This window comes from Hippoglossus hippoglossus, chromosome 10 (genome assembly GCF_009819705.1).
Source record: "Hippoglossus hippoglossus isolate fHipHip1 chromosome 10, fHipHip1.pri, whole genome shotgun sequence".
In the NCBI taxonomy this organism is placed as follows: Eukaryota; Metazoa; Chordata; class Actinopteri; order Pleuronectiformes; family Pleuronectidae; genus Hippoglossus; species Hippoglossus hippoglossus.
Genome location: NC_047160.1, coordinates 2,471,742 through 2,491,167, shown reverse-complemented (window position 1 = coordinate 2,491,167; position 19,426 = coordinate 2,471,742). Strand labels below are relative to the sequence as shown.

Below are 19,426 nucleotides of genomic sequence, written 5' to 3'. Positions count from 1 at the left end.
CTGGAAGCCTAATCAGTTAACATCAACTGCAAGCCTGCATCCAGCGCCAAGGAAGGTAAACCCTCCATGGACGACAAAACTTTACATGAAGCATCGACAGAATGATAGGGCAGGAAGGGTTCTTGTTCACTGTGAGTTAGCTTGTACTTTGGTTAGCATTTGCTTCCTCTCTCGGTTTACTGGAGTGTCGAAAACAACTTTAAGGTGCATGTACTGCCACCTACTCTATCTGCCACAGGGCTGTGTGCTGAGTCCTCTCCTCTACTCCATCTTCACCTACGACTGCACACCTGTACATGGTTCTAATACCATTGTTAAGTTTGCAGACGACACAACGGTGATTGGCCTCATCAGCGACAACGATGAGTCGGCCTACAGAGAAGAGGTCCAGCACCTGGCGGAGTGGTGCGATGACAACAACCTGGCTCTCAACTCCAAGAAGACCAAAGAGCTCACTGTGGACTTCAGGAAGAAAGGTGGCACACACACCCCCATCCATATCAACGGGACGGAGGTTGAGCGTGTCGCCAGCTTCAAGTTCCTGGGTGTCCACATCTCTGAGGACCTCTCTTGGACCCTCAACACCTCAACCCTGGTCAAGAAAGGCACACCAGCGTCTCTTCTTCCTGAGGAGACTGAAGAAGGCCCATCTGTCCCCTCAGATTCTGGTAAATTTCTACTGCTGCACCATCGAGAGCATCCTCACCAACTGCATCTCAGTGTGGTATGGCAGCTGCTCTGTTGCGGACCGGAAAACACTGCAGAGGGTGGTGAAAACTGCCCAACGCATCACCGGTTCCTCACTCCCCACCATTGAGGCTGTCCAGAGCAAGAGATGTCTGCGGAGGGCGCACAGCATCGTCAAGGACAGCTCACACCCCAGCCACAGACTGTTTGCCCTCCTCCCCTCTGGGAGGCGCTACAAGGTCCTCCGTTCCCGGACCAGCAGGTTCAGGAACAGCTTCTTCCCTGCAGCTGTCAACCTGCTGAACTCTGCTCATAGTGTATTCATCGTAATTATATCATACCATACCTTTTAACTTACTCTGTATATAATATTACTACTACCTCATTCACTTCATTTCTCATTTTTATCTCACTTACTACCACCACTTATACTTACACCTGCACTTTATATATACTTATCATATCTACACTACCTACTTCTATTGCTGCTAGTCTTGTATCAATACTGTTCATATTCCATATCTATTTCTTATTGTACATATTTTATTTATTTACATATTCCACTTTACATATGCACATACTCTGCACTTTTACTGCCTTTTTGTTGCACTTCTGGTTAGATGCTAAACTGCATTTCGTTGTCTCAGTACTTGTACTCTGTGCAATGACAATAAAGTTGAATCTAATCTAATCTAATCTTTATTCAATACAGATTTTACTCCTGGAGGTGAAATTATTATATCTAGTCTTACAGAGAGAGCAAAGTACTGAGGGAAAGTATTGTCGGGTCCAGGTACCAAATTCCTGGTACCAGAACTGGTACTGAATCAACAATACCCATGATGCGTTGTCCGCTTTTTGTACAAATCCACAAATCGATGCGTATTAAACACACTGCTGTAGAGATGTGAATGTTTGAAGTAAAAACCATTGCAGACAATGACATAGTAAAAAAGAAAAAAAACACTGGATGATGGAAAGCCATGTGGAAAACATGAGGGAAAAGTGGTATTCATTTATTAATGTGAAGAAGGTTACACTCTTTTCATTGCTTCATACAGATCTGATGTTTTGATCTCTTCAGTGGAGGCTCGTGTGACATTTAAGTCACATGCTTCATGTTTGCCATCATTTATTCACTACGTCTATTTGAACTTGGCTTTGTCAAGTTCTGTTTTTATCAATACAATGACTTTATAGCCTCAGGGAAACTTACTTTTTTTGAATGGATGGAGATTAGAAATATATTCTTATGCTTATTTGAACTGAACTGAGAAAAACTAGTAGAATCAGCAAAGTTTGTTAAACTCTTGATTTTCGATGGACTTTTCATTTAACGACTTGACACACTGCCTAGTAGTGGAATTGAATGAATGTTTTTACTGAATGGGATTTCTGCTGCTCTGCTACTCCAGCATTGGCCGTTGCAAGTTCATCTCTTACTGGAGTGCCTTTGAACCAGTGCTTACATATAATATCCATCAAATGCATGAGGTTAACACTGTAATGTCTGCTCAGAACGAACGGACGAACGCTGAGGTGAACTGCAGCCCATCTCATTACACCACAGGCAACTTCAAAGAGATTTTTTTGGTCAAATTATTTCTAATTCAGACCATCACAGAAATTACCTAGTGCGGCACAGGAGCCTGACTTACCCCTCTCAGCCCCCAACAGAGTCTCTAAACCTCGACTACAACACTCAATCCCTGCTATTCTCCACGGTAGAGCGAGCTGAGGCACATCCTCAGGGGTTGTCATTTCAACTCTGCCTCTCTTCTTTTGTTGCGTGCCTTCCCCTCTGCTGCTTTACGCTTTCTGACTAGCTGCTGAGCCTCATACTTCTCAGCCCAGTCTTTCACAGGGAGAGAGAAAGAGAAGAAAACAGTCGGCTCGCTCTCCCTGTCCTCTCCTGGTTTACATTTTGTCTGGGAGGTGGCTTTGGGAACTTGAGTTGATGGTAATGAGCAGCAGTGGAAGAAGCGTTCAGATCCTTATGTAGAAGTACTTATACCACCAAATGGCCAAACTCCAGGAGAAGTGAAAGTCCACGTAAGTATGTTGTTGTATCCAGTGAAGATCATTTCAATTATTTTACATAAAGCCGTGTGACAGGGCAGCTCTGTCACTGAAGCCGACGGTCCACCCACACACTGATACACACCCACACACACACGCCGACAATCATTCTCACACTTCCTGTTTCAGTGCCTAGTTTATCGCAATTTACCAGTCATTTACTCCGTTTAGCCAAGGTGCGACCGAGGGTGCACACTCGTCAGCTCCGCATTTGGTTACACACACATGCACATACCCACACAGCGACTTACCAGCGGTTTGGGGACGCTGCGCGTTTGTCTCGCTGTCGGTGCAGGAAGTTTGAGGGATTGAACATGGGCATAACTTCCTCACCATTTAAATAGTTTCCTGCTGTGTATTTTTTTTTTATGATAATTAGTTATAGTTGTACCCTTTATAGTGAATGCCTCTTGTTCGCAAAATTCATTTGATTTGTTTAAAGATGAGCTATTTCTGAAATATAAAGAAGTCATTGTTTTCCCATAATATTGTATAATTTGGTAATTAAGCCCAGTGGGAGGGGCTTAATGTATAAAATGGCAGCTTCAAGCCCTTGCCGGGAGTCTGAGTCTGAGTCTGGTTACAGAGGAGGTAACGTCAGAGCTGATGTGGGAGTTAGGGAAGAACGCTGATTGGTGTTTTTTGTAAACACCTGTATTTATTTTTACCCCCAAAAAAAATACTGTTTTTGATTAATTGTATTTGTTTTTATTTTCTTGTAAAAATGTCCAAGCGCACTTTGGGAGGCCGGCTGTTACTAAATTGAAACCACCACAATTTTCCGACTACACCTGTGTTTTCACATCTTTTTGAGTAGTTTTTAAGAGAGCCCCGTGACAAGCCCCACTTCAAACAGTGTATAATGATTCAAAATCTGATCATATGCTGTGTCTGTAAAATCTTAATATGCAAACTAGCTGGAAACTCCAGCAGTAAATGTAACTAAGCAACAAGTTCAATATTTCACCACATGTTAAGGAAGTAGATGTGGTATGTAGAAATAAGGGGTTCGTCTTTATCGTCCCCAAGGGGCAATTAGGTTTGCAAACAGTAGTCACAACAAACACACAACCCACACACATCATAGGAGTACATGAAAGTCATAAATACATATAATGAACATATAAACATATATATAAGAGCACTAACAGTCTGTTAGTCATTTGTAAACATATATTTCTTTTCATAGATGAATTGCTTGGTCTGTAAAATATGAGAAAATTACCTAATGTGAGTCTTGCATTGTCTGATTAAAAGTCCAAACTCAAAGCTTTTCTACAATCATGGAATATACTAGATGGGTCAATGTGTTGACCAACACAAGTGCAAACATTGCTGAGTCCCAATGGAGAAACTTCTGATGAAAATACAGGAAAAAGCCATGAAAGCTGTAGAATAAAAAACACCGGTTTTGACAGATCCACCTCCTCTTTTCTTCTCTGAGGTGTGGAGTATTTTCTCAAACTGACGGTCTGTTGGCCGGTTTGGTGTGTTTGTCAAGCACTAACACAACTGACAGTGACACAGTGCCACATTACACCATATGCAACCCACATTCCTTGCTAATTGGGTTTGGAGCCCCTGAGGCTGTATAAGTTTGTTAAAACGGGGATTGACCGCACTGGTGTGTGTGTTTTGGGATTTGGCGGTATGATTAAGGTTGAGGGGTCACTGAGTTCTTGTGTGTGAGTTCATGCATGTGTGTGTGTGTGTGTGTGTGTGTGTGTGTGTGTGTGTGTGTGTGTGTGTGTGTGTGTGTCGTAACATTGAAAGCAGAGTGGTCTCTCAGCTCCAACAGAGCTGTGGTCTTATCGTGAACTACTTGTAGACTGTGGAAACTTTTTTTTTTATCATGTAAACATTAATTTTCCTTCTTTATGACTCTGTCGTGTTTACCTCTGCTCTGTGCATGTGTGTGTTCACAAGGGCAGAAAACCAAGGAATGATAAGGATGAGAAATCGCAGGCGTAGCAGCTCCAACACCAATTTCCTCTAGACATGCCTTCTCAATGCTTTGCCAGCTACCAACATGTTGAATTTCCACCCTCTGCTTTTTTGTTCCTTCCTTTACCCAACCACATCCACCAAGGGTTATTCATCTAAAGTTGATCAGCGTTGTGCACTTTCTGCAGAAGATAAAGTCATCTCTCTGCACGTGTGCTCACTGTGACAGGATGAAAGCCCCTGGATGAATGCTCCAGCTCCTCCACTGCCCTATATTTCCCTATTCATTCGGCACAATGTGGTGTCAGGATTGCTGCGAGCCTAGTCATCCGCAAGACGTGAGTTACGTATACACTGGCTGTACATCTGAATGCCGGATGAGGAGGAAAGGGGAGGAGAGGGAGGAAAGGGAGGAAAACAGGACATGTCAGTGAAAAGGCGAGAGCCGGCGAAGGGGCGGGACAGCGCGGCTCATCTCTGAATAGATGGTGATCACAGGTGGTGGCAGCACGGGGCGCTCGGGTGATGAGCAGGCGGAAATCATTGGAACGGCACACAGCTGTACTTATTCAGAACAAGCATACATTTTTTTTGCAAGAGACAAACTTTCAAAACTTCCTGAGGAGTGCGGAGGAGAGGAGGTAAATACAGAGAATGGAAAGTAGAAATATATCAACGTGACTGCTGTGGTACAGGAGTTTCATTCACTCCTGAACGAAGTAAGTAAATATGAAGTTCTTTTATAACACTTTAAAATATTATAAATGCATATCACATGATCATTTATTTACACTGGGCATGTGCCTGCTGGTGTAAACAGGAAGTAGATTGTCTGTTTGCTGTTGGTTGCTCAGTTGCAGAATATCCCACTAACAGGGAACAGCAACGGTGCAAAGTAAAAGCAGGGATTTCTTGGACTGATGGCTGATGGCTATGTGGAACTGTTAGTGACAGTGAGTGTTGGAAACATTTTGCAGCTCTGGAAGTTGATTGATTTGACCCAATCAGGAAGTCTTCATGCAAACAGAGTTTGCAAACTAAAAAGGAAGCATTTTTCAAAAGTTTCTGTTGAAGGGGCTCAAAAACTCCAGAGTAGTGTTGACACCAGGTGTAACTGTTATGCATGTCAGCATTGGCACAAAAAAAATGTTCAAGTGAGTGACATAGTAGCAATTATCTGTGAGAAACTGCTGTTTAAGTGTGTTGATGAATCTGTAACTGCTGATTTGAGAGGTGCCTGAGCTTGGTTTACTTCTATTTAAGCACATGCAAATTACAGGAGAATAACCACACATGTCTGCATGTGCATCATTCTGGTTAGTTAAGAGTCATAAATAAGGTGTGGCAGTCAGTGGGGGTGAGGCAATGTGCCTTAAGCTGTTTGGCAATTTGTCTTCAATGTAATTGCACGTTCGTTCTGTTGCTGCAATGCTTCATTTTGAGTAGAATTAGAGAGCTTTATTTTTAAAGGTTGTGAACTTGTCCCTGAAGATTGTGATAATTGTTTATCAGACCTCTGGAACAGCTGACATGCACTGTAAAAACCATAAAAGCAGTTAAGTAAACCATTCAAGCTCATATATAAACCACACACATCAACATTAATAAAGCAAATTCTGTTTTATTTTATGAACGTCAACTATAACATCTTAAAGGCCCCATATTTTACACCTTTCTGGGATTTAATTTGAGGTATTGGTCCCCTAAGATGATATATCATTAAAGTCGTAAAAACTGCTGCAATGTGTATTTCCATGTCCTCTCTTCTGCCCCTCTCTGGAGCTGCAGACAGAAAAGGCTGCAATTTGAGTGACACACGACCAGGCCTATCACCGGTCTCATTCTGGAGCATTCACTCTCTCTGGTAAACACAGCTGAAAGTCACATTATATTTGGATACCGCTATAGGAAACCAGCCACATATTTACATTCGGTTACAACAGGATGTTTCTGAACAGTAAGTTACACATTCCTCATGTTTGTTCAAGTTTTAGCAGGACAGTCGACCAATGTAGGAGTAACGTCCCGAGTTACAGTACGGAGTTTCACAACGGAGTTTCAATACGGAGTAATGTAGACTATACTCCGTACTGAGCACAGCCACACGGCACGTCAGAAGTAATAAAGCGTAACCGCTGGTCTCGAACAGCAACATTCTTAAGAGGAATGTGCAGACACATTCTCTTCCTTGCATCCCTCCACGCTGCAGTGTTTCTTTAGAGTTGTTTGTTGTGGTTAGCCTGTGGTAGCTAACAAGCTGCTAGCTCAGCAACAAGTCTGCTTGGTGTCGCGTTCGGTGTGGAGGTGAGGGGGAGCGGGGTGGTGGGTTTGGAGCCTGGACTGGTACCGGCTGGGTGGGGCTGAGAGACGAGTGCAAACCTACATGACTCATACGGGGGAGGAAGTATCCTAAGTAAGATAACATATTACTTAGAATGGACTGAGTGAAAAAGTCCGCGGAGTGACTGTTTTCATACTTTGAGGGTCCCTACTGACCCCCTTCAAGTCATTACGGATAGTAAAAGCCCAGAAAATGTATTTTACACAATATGGGCCCTTTAATTGCAGATAAACCAGGTAGGATGAAAACACAACTTCCAGTACACAAACAATAAAAAAGTGAGTGTATATTGTAGAACTGTTTGAGGAGGACTCACAAACGTCAAAGAACCATTCTGAAGTAGCTCCGGAGCAATAACACAGACCAAGCAAAGTGTCCATTCCAAACAGGAAGGTTTAGAGCAGCCACTGCATCAGTTACATCAAATTAAGTTAAAATAAATGCTCTCGCAAATAGAGTAGTTACATCACTTATATACAATACACTTATTTTTCGAGTGTCTTTAGTTTAGTGTACTTAAGTGTATTCTGTCTACGTGGATGAGAAAAGTCAGAAACTGTCTCCATCTCCTGATGCTCTCTCCTCCTCCCCATCGTGCCATCTCTGCTTGACCAATCTCTCTCATCTTCAATTAAAATACTTCCTAACTTTTTAAAGCCTCCACAGTGTTCTCCTTCCTTCTTTCCTCCCGGCCTCCCTTCCTTCTTCCTTCCTTCCTCATTGTCTCACCCCCTCCTCATGTTAAGGAGGCCTTCACCCAATGCTCATTAAAATCTTCTCAGCTGAATCGGACAGGGACAGACACAGCAGACTTTCCCTCTATCCCTCCTCCTCCCTGCTCGCTCAGTTTCTTTTCTGCCAAAAAGACGGGCCCTGAAGTTTGGTGTGTGTGTGTGTGTGTGTGTGTGTGTGTGTGTGTGTGTGTGTGTGTGTGTGCTTTTTAAATCTACTACTGTATTTCAATTTCAAGTGCTTCTGGGAAGGTTGTTTATGGTGAAAAGACCCATGCCAATAAAAGTTGTTTACTGAGCCGGACATGGAAGGATGATGCAGAGAATAAGAGCATGTTGCTGAGATGGAAACACAGAGAGAGAGAGACATTGAGAGCCTTTCACTCGTCATTAGAAGAGAAAACAGAGATGCACTGGTTCGTTTTTCTCCCCCAGTGTGTATGTGCATATTGAAAATGCGCATGAGAAACTTATGCAGATAATTGAAGAAAGGTTCAAATATTTCATAGAATTCTTAAATGATTTACTGAAAAGAACAACTGGGTCTGATTTAAAGCACAACAGGCAGGTTTCTTGAACCGACATTTCTGTACCTTGACTTAACTGCTTCTGTGTCCGATATTAAAAATACAAACAAACAAACAAACAAACAAAAAAGCTTCTCTGGCTGCCACCCACTGATACACGCATCCACACTCTCAATGCACATGTAAAGAAACTGTACAGAAATGGCAGTGACGGATCAAGGTAAATGTAAATACAGTTTTATGGTTTGCATTTTACAGTATAGACATTTAAAGGTGAATCATGCTCTAGAATTATGATCTGGATGTTTTAGATGAGATAGAAACTACCTGTGTTCTAAGGGGATATGAAGCAAAAACATGTCAATATCCTTCTTTCAATATTAGCCTCCATACATCATCCACTTCTAGTTGGTGGAAAAGCCTTTTGCCTCACGACATTCACAAAATCTATCAAAGTTTGCCAGTGATGTTTGGTTTACTTTAACAAAATATGAGACGTTATATCAACCAAAAATGTATATATTTACATAATGGTAGCTGATGGCCACATTCACTGAGGTGTCATTTTTTATAACATTTCAGAATTTCACTGAAAAGTTTTCATTTTAAGAGAGACATGAAGTACCCTGCTGAGCCCCCTGCTTATGTACAAAAACAATATACCATAAAGACAAGTGAGTATTGTGTTCACCAAATGTCCATGACACAATACACACACATGCTCACACATGTACGCGTGCAGACGGTCATGTAGGCCCAGTGGCTACCAGCACTAATTGAATGCCTCTCCTGACAAATGGATTGTTGAAACCACACCTGCAATGCACCATTAGGCTCTCCTCTCCCCTTTATCCACCAAGGACTGTGTGTATGTGTGTCCACACAGTGTGTGTGTGCGTGTGTGTGTGTGTGTGGGCGTGCGAGGAGGACAGAGTCAGGTGCAGTGCCTCGGCTCCTGTTCATTTTGGTGAGTCGCAGCCCTGAAAGTCTATGTAATGGTCACATTCAATTGACTTCAACCTTCAAACGCTGAAGACACAGCAATGTGAATAAATGATACCAATGGATCTAATGCTGAGTGCAATTGTTGCTACATTACACTGACACTTTGGATTGGTCTCCCAATATTAAAATGTATTTGTTAGTAAAATGAATCAAAAGTACATCAAAAAACATTTTGTGCAGATGCATTTCTTTACTTTTATGAATGGAATGGTAAAAAATAGACTTGTCAATAGGTTAAATGGCTGTTGAATAATGACCCCTCCATAAGGAACCTTTTCTTGGAGTTCTGTAAAGCGCGACAAAGGCTGGATATAGAATAATACACAAATATTCATCAAGAAACTCAATCTTTTTCATGGAAAACATAAATCTGATACGTTAAGAGTAGAAGGGGGGTGAAGTGCCACTTATGGACCTAACCCTCCCTCCTTCTAAACTCCCACCTTATTTAACAGGCATCTTCATCAACTCGGGGCCCATTAAATACATCATTGGAGCGGTGATTAAAAATGAAACACACTTAAATGCGGTAATCAATCATTTAATAGGTTAACATGCTTAAAATATTGGAGCTCTCCCTCAACCTGAAATCACGGGGATAAAAGAGAACGAGGGGAAGGGAGAAAGGAGACATACCTGCAAATCATCAATAACATATTTCACTTTTTTATGCCAATACCAAATGTGGTATTATTTTGACAAAGAATTCTCACAGGGTTAGGCAGCCATCAGTGAGGTGTCACAGTGTCAGATACCTTACTGTTTATCATTTACAGTCGAGTAGAAATGGCTGTTCTGCGGGGAAAGTGATAATGAACGCGTATCGGAGTGTGAGTCAAAGATACACTCAACTAATTGCACATAACTGGAGCAATTACCATGCATCTCCATGGAACTACAAGCATGTGAGCCATAGAATGCTCAGAGTGAAGCTTCCTTTGAATGTATTGAATGCTTGTTATTGAGAGAAGGTTGTGCTCTAGATTCACACGGCGGTTATGTGAACTGAAGAATGCCCCCCCGCTGGTGTCGCACTATGATAAGAGATTACCAGCAAATGTTCTCTTCTTTCCCGTCTGGATCGGGAGATGAATATGAGAGTTTCTACACGATTCAAAATGTCCAAATTGTCACCTTTCACCATCTGTGCTGAGTGCCACAGATGGGTGCTACAGACTTGTACTGTGAAAGTGTGATGTAGGTTTGAATGGTATGTTGGAGGAAGCAGTGAGAAAAACAAACTCGCTGCCAACTAAATGAGTTGCAGTTGCCGAACATTAACCGTCAGTGTTAAAATAAATTAAAGTTAAGAAAATGTAGGTGCCATATGCATAAAAACAGAGCATGTTCAAAATAAAAAAACATGTACACACAAAAACAGGATATACAGACTCTGCATAGTATTCACAACATGTTGAACAGACATTTGCTGGGGCCTGTGATCTGAACCTTGTCCAAGTCCTTGTATTTATGACCTAACCCGGCTGAATGTAACTTATGCTTCCACATTAGAGAACTACATGAAACAAAACCTGTGATTATGTTTCCTCATGCATGCCATGTACTGGATGCCAAAATGGCATTGCAATCTCTTCACTGTAGCCCAGTGGGGGATTTAGCTGATGTCACAAGGGTCCTCTCTGAATCATTCCCAAGTTCTTTCTTTAATTCATTTGTGTTGTAAGATTGACTTTTTAGGGACTGAACACACAGACCCTCCCAAGGGCAAAGTTTTTAGGTATTTATCATAAAAAGTTCAAATTGGATTGGCTGGAGTGCAGAGTTGGATTCCAGGCAGGGGCAAACAGGCAGAGCAGAGGCAGCAGGTCTGTTGGAGAACGGATCAGGCAGACTCCAAAAAATGTTTTTCACTTAACAAGGCAGGCACACGGAGACCAGGCTGGACCTGGCAGATTATGGCAGGAGGCAGGCAAATGAACCTGAAGCACAGGTAGGAATCAAAACAGAGCCGACAATCTGGCAGGCGAAAAACGTCAAACAGGCGAGTTGGCTGTAATGTTTCCATACTGAGTGATGCGGCAATCTGGCAACCACTGGAAGGAAGGATGGGGCTTTTGATGCTGGCGAGTGTTGGTTTGCTGATGACATTGAGATTCAGGCATGCAGAGGATCTGGTGGGAGCAGGTAACCAGGGAGTCACACACATAGAGCATACAGACAGGACAAGTAGGGGACAAGAAACATCAACTAGATGTAGACATCAACTCTGAGCAATTTGTTGTTGACTGTTAGCTTGTAAGGCTACTGCTACACACGGGCTAAACATGTTTTTCTTTATTTTACCATTTTGTGCATATCTAGTTCGCACACATGTAAATTAAAGCACAGAAAAAAGGATAAATTGAATATACAAATCCTAACCCTGCCAGAGTTCAAAGCTTCGTGATGGTGGATCCTGATTGTGGTGGCAGCTGATTATGGACAATCATTACAACAAGACTGCTTGATATACAATATGCCTACTTACATATTCATTACTGACAATAACTACTATATTCCAATTGCCATTGTTGCTTCCTTCATTTCTATCAGACATTTTCTTATAAATATTGCAATTTTGATGATGTTCTCAGTTACACACACCATCTATTGCTCTTTAGTTAGTCCTGGGAGAGGGATCCCTCACATGTGGCTCTCTCTGAGGTTTCTATGTTTTTTCCCCCTGTATTAACAGGGGGGGTTATTAGTTTTATTTTGGTAGTTTTCCTACTCCTCTTGAGTGGTAAGAAAAGAGGATGTCACACCTTGTTAAAGCCCTATGAGACATAATTGTGATTTGTGAATATGGGCTATACAAATAAAATTTGATTGATTGATTTACAACAGAAACAGACCTAAAACTATTTTTTGTTGGGACTTGTTGGAGAGCAGAACTCTGTTACTGTTGTATATCATTGTCAAGAAAGTCCCTTAAGAAGTCATTAATGGATGTGGATGTCCTAATGTTAAGGGAAAAGTGCAGTTTCATTGAAGATGCGCCAACAAGGCACAGCAGCCGTCCTCCTCACACACACCCATTACACACTGTTGTGGTTATTTACAGCACCACTGTGTCATGAATTCATCTCACATGTACCTGTAACACATCATGTGGAGTGATATCCCAATCATCAGCTGCAAATGTCAGAAATAATGATATCGTTTATAGCACCCGCATGGAAGCGGATTTTACGAGGTGCTTCACAACACAATGATAAAATGAAAAGACCATAAAGGCAAAGGAAGACGTTAAAGAAAGAGGGAAAAGGCAGACCAGATTAAAACGAATAATGAAATTGAGCAATAAAAGCGATTAACTAAAGTTTAAAAGTGTGCTGAATTATCATGGAAGTTCGTGTGACTGTACAATTCATACAGGCTTAGTAAACAAGGCTTAGGCTATAACCTTAAAAACTAATGCTGCATGTTTGATTGTTGTGTACGTGTGGAGAACACTGTGTGTTTTTATTGCATCTGGTCCCAGATATTTGAACCCCTCGGGTCACCATCAGTGCAAATACGAGCATTGAAGCTTACACATGCTCCATCTACAGAGAGGGAAGAGCTGCCTAACACATCTACACAACGTTTCCCATAGTGTTTCATGAGGTTGCAACATGGTGACAGTGATCATAATGACATATCTTTTTACAAACATCAAACTATTTCATCAGCCTTTCAGCTCTGTCTGGAGGCAAGTGCATTAGTCTGGTCTAAGCTTCATTTATTTCCTTTGAAGGCTGCATTATGTGATATGCACTTTCTTTGTAAGAGTGAAATGAAAATGATGATGATGATAAGATTAGATACAATACTATATGACTCTATATGATACCGTTACACCCCACGATTGAGTGGCCCTATATAAAACACATAATATCACTGACCACCACTCGCACGAATCAACAGCAGAAAGCCTTAAAAAGGCACATGATTCCTCATTAATCCACTAACTCATAAAAAAAAATCTCTTCATTATGCTAAGATAGGCTAACCAAGGCCTGATGCCAGCTCTGGACCTATTACTCAGTCAGATCCTTTTTTGTCTCCAAAATGTCCAATGGAAACCCCCATCGAAACAAACACTTACAGAATAATTGCATATGCTTTTCCTTTGAAATTATCTTTAATCGTTATACAGTAAATCACTCATCCATGTCCTGATCATTATTTTTTTTATTCTATTACAACTGACTGACATGTTGACATATTTCTGCATTTTCATCCTCTGTGCATATGCACCAGCCATTGTTCTGGGGACAAACCTGTATTTTGTGGAGACCTTGCTGGTCACTGAACAACGTTGTTAGGCTACACAAAGGTGCACATTTCAATAAATCCAACACACACTTCCTCCCAATTAATTTACACTGACCTTTCATTAAGATTGACTGAACAATAGCCTAACATTACCGCTGCAAATCGCTCAGAGAGGGAGAAAAAGCTAGCAGAACAAAACATATAGTGTGTAATTCTCAATTTGGCTGCTGTGCTGTGCCAAATACACACATGGTATGTTATCTTTGGCAACAGTTGTGCATGCTACTTGTTGACCTTTTTGAGGAGTGGTGTGGTTTTATGAAATGAGGTTACAGTAGGTAGAGAAACAAGGCTGGCTATGATTCAGTGTTTGCATTGAGTAAAGTACAGAAACCATCATTATACTGATATACTATACTGATACGGAAAAACTACCAAATAAAACCCCAATTAACAGGGAGCAGCAATGACAATTAAATGGATTGTGGATGTTATTACCAGTAATGGTAGAATATGTGAGTAGGCATGTTGTACTGTATATCAAGCAGTCGTGTAATCATAGTCCATGATCAGCTGCCACCATGATCATGATCTACTACCAACACCAAATGAGTCCTGAATGTATCCTGAGACCCGATCACAAAAGACACATTCCGAGGTGATCTAGGACACATGTGGCCACATTCTTTTCACTGTGTGATCGCAACTCTGTCGTGGGCCACATATGAAGGACCGCCTACTCAGCTGGCATCACTGAACTGCTACAGTTTAACAATGTATTTAACATATTTTATAATGCCCATACATTGATTTGTTTGTTGCCCAAGGTACAATGTCAACACTGACAACAACATATTCATATATATATATTTTTTTAATGGTAACATCATTCTTCCCAGTTGAGCTATGCTAAGCATTGATTCATTCAAACCCTCTTGACTTGCTCTTTTCCTCTCTTTCTTGTGCCTACTGTACATTCAGACACACAAACACAGTGACACCGGACACATCTATGAACTCAGACTGGGCACAGACAATGCATTTGGTCCTCATGATCGTGTTTGTTGCAGGTAGAGCTGGGAAGTGAGATCTGATTATAAGTGGTCACAGGACTAAAATGTTAGTTCATATAATGTTGGATTAGATTTGGTATGAATTGACAAGATGCAAATAATATTAAGTGACACAGAAAAGTGACATGCGACTTTAAGTATGCAGAGGCTATGTGCAGCTAATCGTTTTGAGCTTGTTATTCAACACTTATGTTTTGAACCTTCCTCTGTGAGTGTGCATTCTCCCTGTTCTTGTGTGTGAGCGTGTGTGACTTAGAGTCTTATTATGTAAATGCAATTAGAGTCTCTTTATCTGTTCAAAGGCACCAGGATGAAAGTGCAGCCGACATGACCTGCTACATATCCCATCTTCCATATTGTGTTCTGCACGAGAATACCAATGTACCCACATTAACAAAGAGAGACAGTGGGTGAGTACTGTGAAAAAACAAACAGACACACACACACACACACACACACACACGTACAAGCATAAAGGAAGAAGCAGCATCAAGTTAGCATTGTGATAATGGAAGGCAAGAAAGGTGTATGTAAGACTAGGAAGAAAAAATAAGGCCTCTAATTTCTGGAGTCAAATCAATATCAGGGAGGAGAAATGCTGATGAGTGATAGATATGGAGGCAGGATGTGTTCTGCATTTGGATGGTGTACATAAAATAGACCATCAGAGAGAGCTTTCAACATCCTGATGAACTACACTCAGTCTTACTGCTGCTGCTGCTTGTTATTAATGTGCCTCAGGTTCTTTACAGTAAATCTAAACCATAAATCTGAACACCTCCACCCCTCTCAGACCGTTTTTTTCTTTTTCAGCGATTCATTGTCTGGTGCTATTCTCACTGAAAAGCAGCCTCACCCAGTCATGAGAAATAACTGAGCCATTCAGATCTCTGTGGGCAGGGATGAACTTGTGCCAGCAATTGAGTCAGCGTGTCCACTCTTAGGGGTTAACCAAAGCTTCCGTCTTTCATGTAAGATTTGCATACTTGCTCTAGTCACAGTACATGTGTTCCGGTTCCATTCACACTAAAATGAGGTTCTGCGTCTGTCTGCCGTTCCAAGCATGCATACCCGATCCTTCATTCCATTCCAGTAGGTGGATATATTCTAACTGGAGGTATGCACAGTCGGAGAGTAGAGTCAGCACGGTCACAAATTTTGGGCTGCACGCAGATGTCCGCATTCGGGTGCGTAAGTAACCTAGCGAACATGGTGGATGATTTACGTCACAAGAAGGAACATAGCAGACCCAAGCGGAGGAACTATGAATTTGCCTAGTCACACGTCCGTCATGGATGTGAAAAACATTATAATAAACAATAAAATAATAATAATACTTTTAACAATGAAAATTGAATTAAACATAAATACAATTTCAGTGTGAATCATGAAATGATACAAAACAGACAGTATTTATAATGTGTGTGGGTGTTTCCACTTGTTATTTAAATGTGTATCCATTGCTCTGACGATCACATGCATCAGTTTGTAAACAAGCAGCACAGTATGTTACCACATGTCTGCAAACCAAATCAATTCTTAATTAGCATTTCCACTTGGTTTAACTGTGTGTGCACACGAATGCAGTATGTATTGTAGATGAAAGCTGAACCAGGGCAGATGTTTGCCAAAGTACAATTAGGTAATAACCTTAGCATTTGTTTTCATTTCAACTGTCTATACACTTACCCTTGAGGGTGTAAGGTTATTTTAATTTTCCTTTCAACATGGTGAATCAACAGAAGGCCCACACTAACATTAGCATCAATGAAACGTTTGATGCTAGTCTGCTGTAGTAAGAATGACTCCAGTGCTCCGGTTGCAGCTTCAGAATCACCGGCTGATCCTTTGCCCCTCAGCTAGTATCATCCAATCATATTCATGCAAGGCCTCTGTTCATGTATGTTTATTAAAGAGCATTAGATCTCTCAGCAGAATCCTTGTTGCCATTCACCAAACCCAACTGTAGAGGCATTTTAAATAAATTAGTGCAGTGCCTGTTTTGTTTGGCCTGTGGTAATGCTGGTTGCAACTTTCTTTTGGAAAACAGTGACCTGCATTAATTGAGCCGCAGCGAGTAAGCACTATCTGTGTGGGATTCAGTCCACAGAACCCTGCAGCTGTGTCACTGCTGTTCTGCAGAGCTCATCACCGTATTCAAAGTTCAGTAAAGCTTGGCTCAGTACGCACAACTCAAAAGAGGAGAATCAGTCATCTATGCCATTGTCTTGCTGCACTTCCTCGTGTCCTTATCAATACACATGCTTAGTGGGAAGCCGATAAGATGAATAGTTCTTCAGATTCAACATATGGACAGTCTTCTGGAACTATAAGAATGTTCTTTATTGACTTTAACATGACTTTATCCACACTGAATGACTAAATACATGACTGGCATAGCCTTCAAAAACAACCCTTATAATTTCTGATCTGACACCCAAATGAGCAAGACAGAATTGTTTGTAAGGGCCTTCCATTGAGAATTGTTGTTTTTTAATTGCTACTCCTTTGTCATGGTAAAAGAGAAACCTGTGTCTTTACCAAGCCACATTTTTATTGAACCATACGTGAAGCTGGAGGATACTAAGTTAAACTATAGGAACCTATGTCATACTAAACTATAAGCCAAGCTAATAGCTTCAGTTTTTACTACTACTGAACAACATTCAAGATCAGTTCAGTTTGCAGCTTTGTGGTCCAGAAGTCTCCAGACAAATAGTGTAGATGTGCAGCAGATCGACTGGCCTATGAGAAAAAACTGCTTTCAAATTTCATTTCCTAAAGTCTGATAAGCAAATTTTATTTCACCGTGGGTTAGAAACAGTAGAAATCATTAGTTGTATATTAGTCTAATGGTAAAAAAAATGACAGGTATGCGTTATGTGCAGGTCTGAATGATAAATAGGCAAATAATTTAATTTAATTATAGTCCAGTCTGCTCCCTGTGAGAGCTGCTGATAATGGAGAAGATGCCTGATAGAGCCGATACATTATTTCTTGGCTGCAAAAGTAAAGTTATATTAAATATAAATGCATTTGTGTCACAGGACTGTTTGTGGGAATCTTTTCTTATAGCATATGAATAATATGTTTATTTAGTTATTTATTTTTGAAAAATCTTTTTAATCTTTTCTTTCCCACACATGTATCTGCCCCTGGGCACAGCCACCAGCTGTGGCCTCTGAGGGGCTTGACAACTTTCATATTCCCCCCCCCCCCAAATTTGTGCGAATTAGATCTGATTCTGTTGCCTGTGATTAGAAGTTGGACTGTCCATCAATAACTAAACCTTGTGTGTTTTGGTGTAACAGCTGGAAACACCAACAAAAAGAAAAACAAACGTTAGTGACTGTCGGTGAAGTGTTGAAGTCATTCGCACAAGCAGAGAGCAACTGTGGTAGCTCTCATTTTTTAGATGTAGACAAAGCTTTCAGGCTATATTCACACGAATGCATTTTAGTTTTAAAAAACAGCCAGATGAGTATTTCAGCTCGGTATCAAAGATACGTTTGGTGGATGCCAACACACCTGAAAACACTAAACACTTATCCATTCACGTACACTGGTCATGCGAGTGCGGCAGTAAACAGGATGCAGAATGTCTACCCTGCAGTTGCTTGATGACTTGTAGAATATACTGTGAACAACACTCTGCAATGGTGATGATGATGATACAGAACTGTTGAAACTGTGTCTGACTGTGACTTCAGAGCTCGTAGTTAGAGTTGTGACTGACACATGACACATCTCCATTATTTTCTGATTGGTTCTTACCAAAGTTTCCAAACATATCCATATCTCACCTTAGACTGTAAATAAAGACAAAACCCCAAAAGTGAAGCCAAAGCGTCTTGATCGCCACCTGGTGGCTGCTTTAGCATTGTTCATAAAACCCCGTCTCCACCATCTTTGTGGTTGGCACATGGGCCAAACTAAAAATGCCATTTTAGGTAGTTCTTATCACATCAAGTTTGGTTTTATTCACTTATTTGATATGATTATATGATACAGAAATTGGGGCGAGACATTCTGATTGACATCTGAGACTGAAGTGATTGGTTGTGCTCGTGTATCAACCTACTGCAGCTCTGGCTCCAAATGACATCATCGTTGCAAGATGGCAGCACTCATGTCCAGCCTTTTTGGCTTCATTTCTATATAGTCTGTGGTCCCAGTAAAACAAAAATGTGTCTCTGGAGCAGTGTGTAAGCCAGTTCTAAACATAGCAACAGTGAAGTGTTTTAAAAATAAATCCACTGTGTGGACATCGCCTCAGTGCCCTGGTTACAGTTGGACTAACTGTGAATGAAGGAATGATAGTGTGTGTCCAGATCAGTTTATGGACAGAAACACAAGTAATGTTCCTAACTGTAACTGTCAAGTTTCAGAACCACTGGCTACCTTTGATGCTGAATAAGAATCACATTACCTGATTCTTAGCCTGAGTGACCAAGGGATGCAGATTTCTGGAAAGCAACGTAGTTATCTTAACACTAACTGTTGCTTACGTATAAATTCCCTCCCAGGCTGATGGGAACATGGCCTTTAGAATAAAACTTCAACATTTATAAATGTAACCTCTGTGAAACATTTATTTCCCCCTTTTCCTTTCCCAGGCTGCCTCAGTGAGAGCTGAGCTGTGTATTCTGACATCTCGCTGTGGCAGCATTCAGTGCTCGGTTAACTATATGAGTAATGAGTGCAAAAGACTAATTTATCAAATCAGCTTCAACTCATTGACTTCCTGCTTCACATCTTTAAGACAGGAATGAGCTATGG

The 19,426-nt window shown here is 41.1% G+C and overlaps 1 long non-coding RNA gene across 1 annotated transcript; it reads right to left on the bottom strand.

Annotated features, from left to right (window-relative positions):
- Positions 1 to 316: 316 nt before the first annotated feature.
- On the bottom strand, positions 317 to 18,879 carry LOC117769244. Its single transcript, XR_004615179.1, has 4 exons — positions 18,870 to 18,879; positions 2,147 to 2,151; positions 1,108 to 1,112; positions 317 to 996 (listed from the first exon to the last, which is right to left on the bottom strand). It is a non-coding gene; the product is annotated as an uncharacterized LOC117769244 (long non-coding RNA).
- Between the last annotated feature and the right edge of the window lie 547 nt (positions 18,880 to 19,426).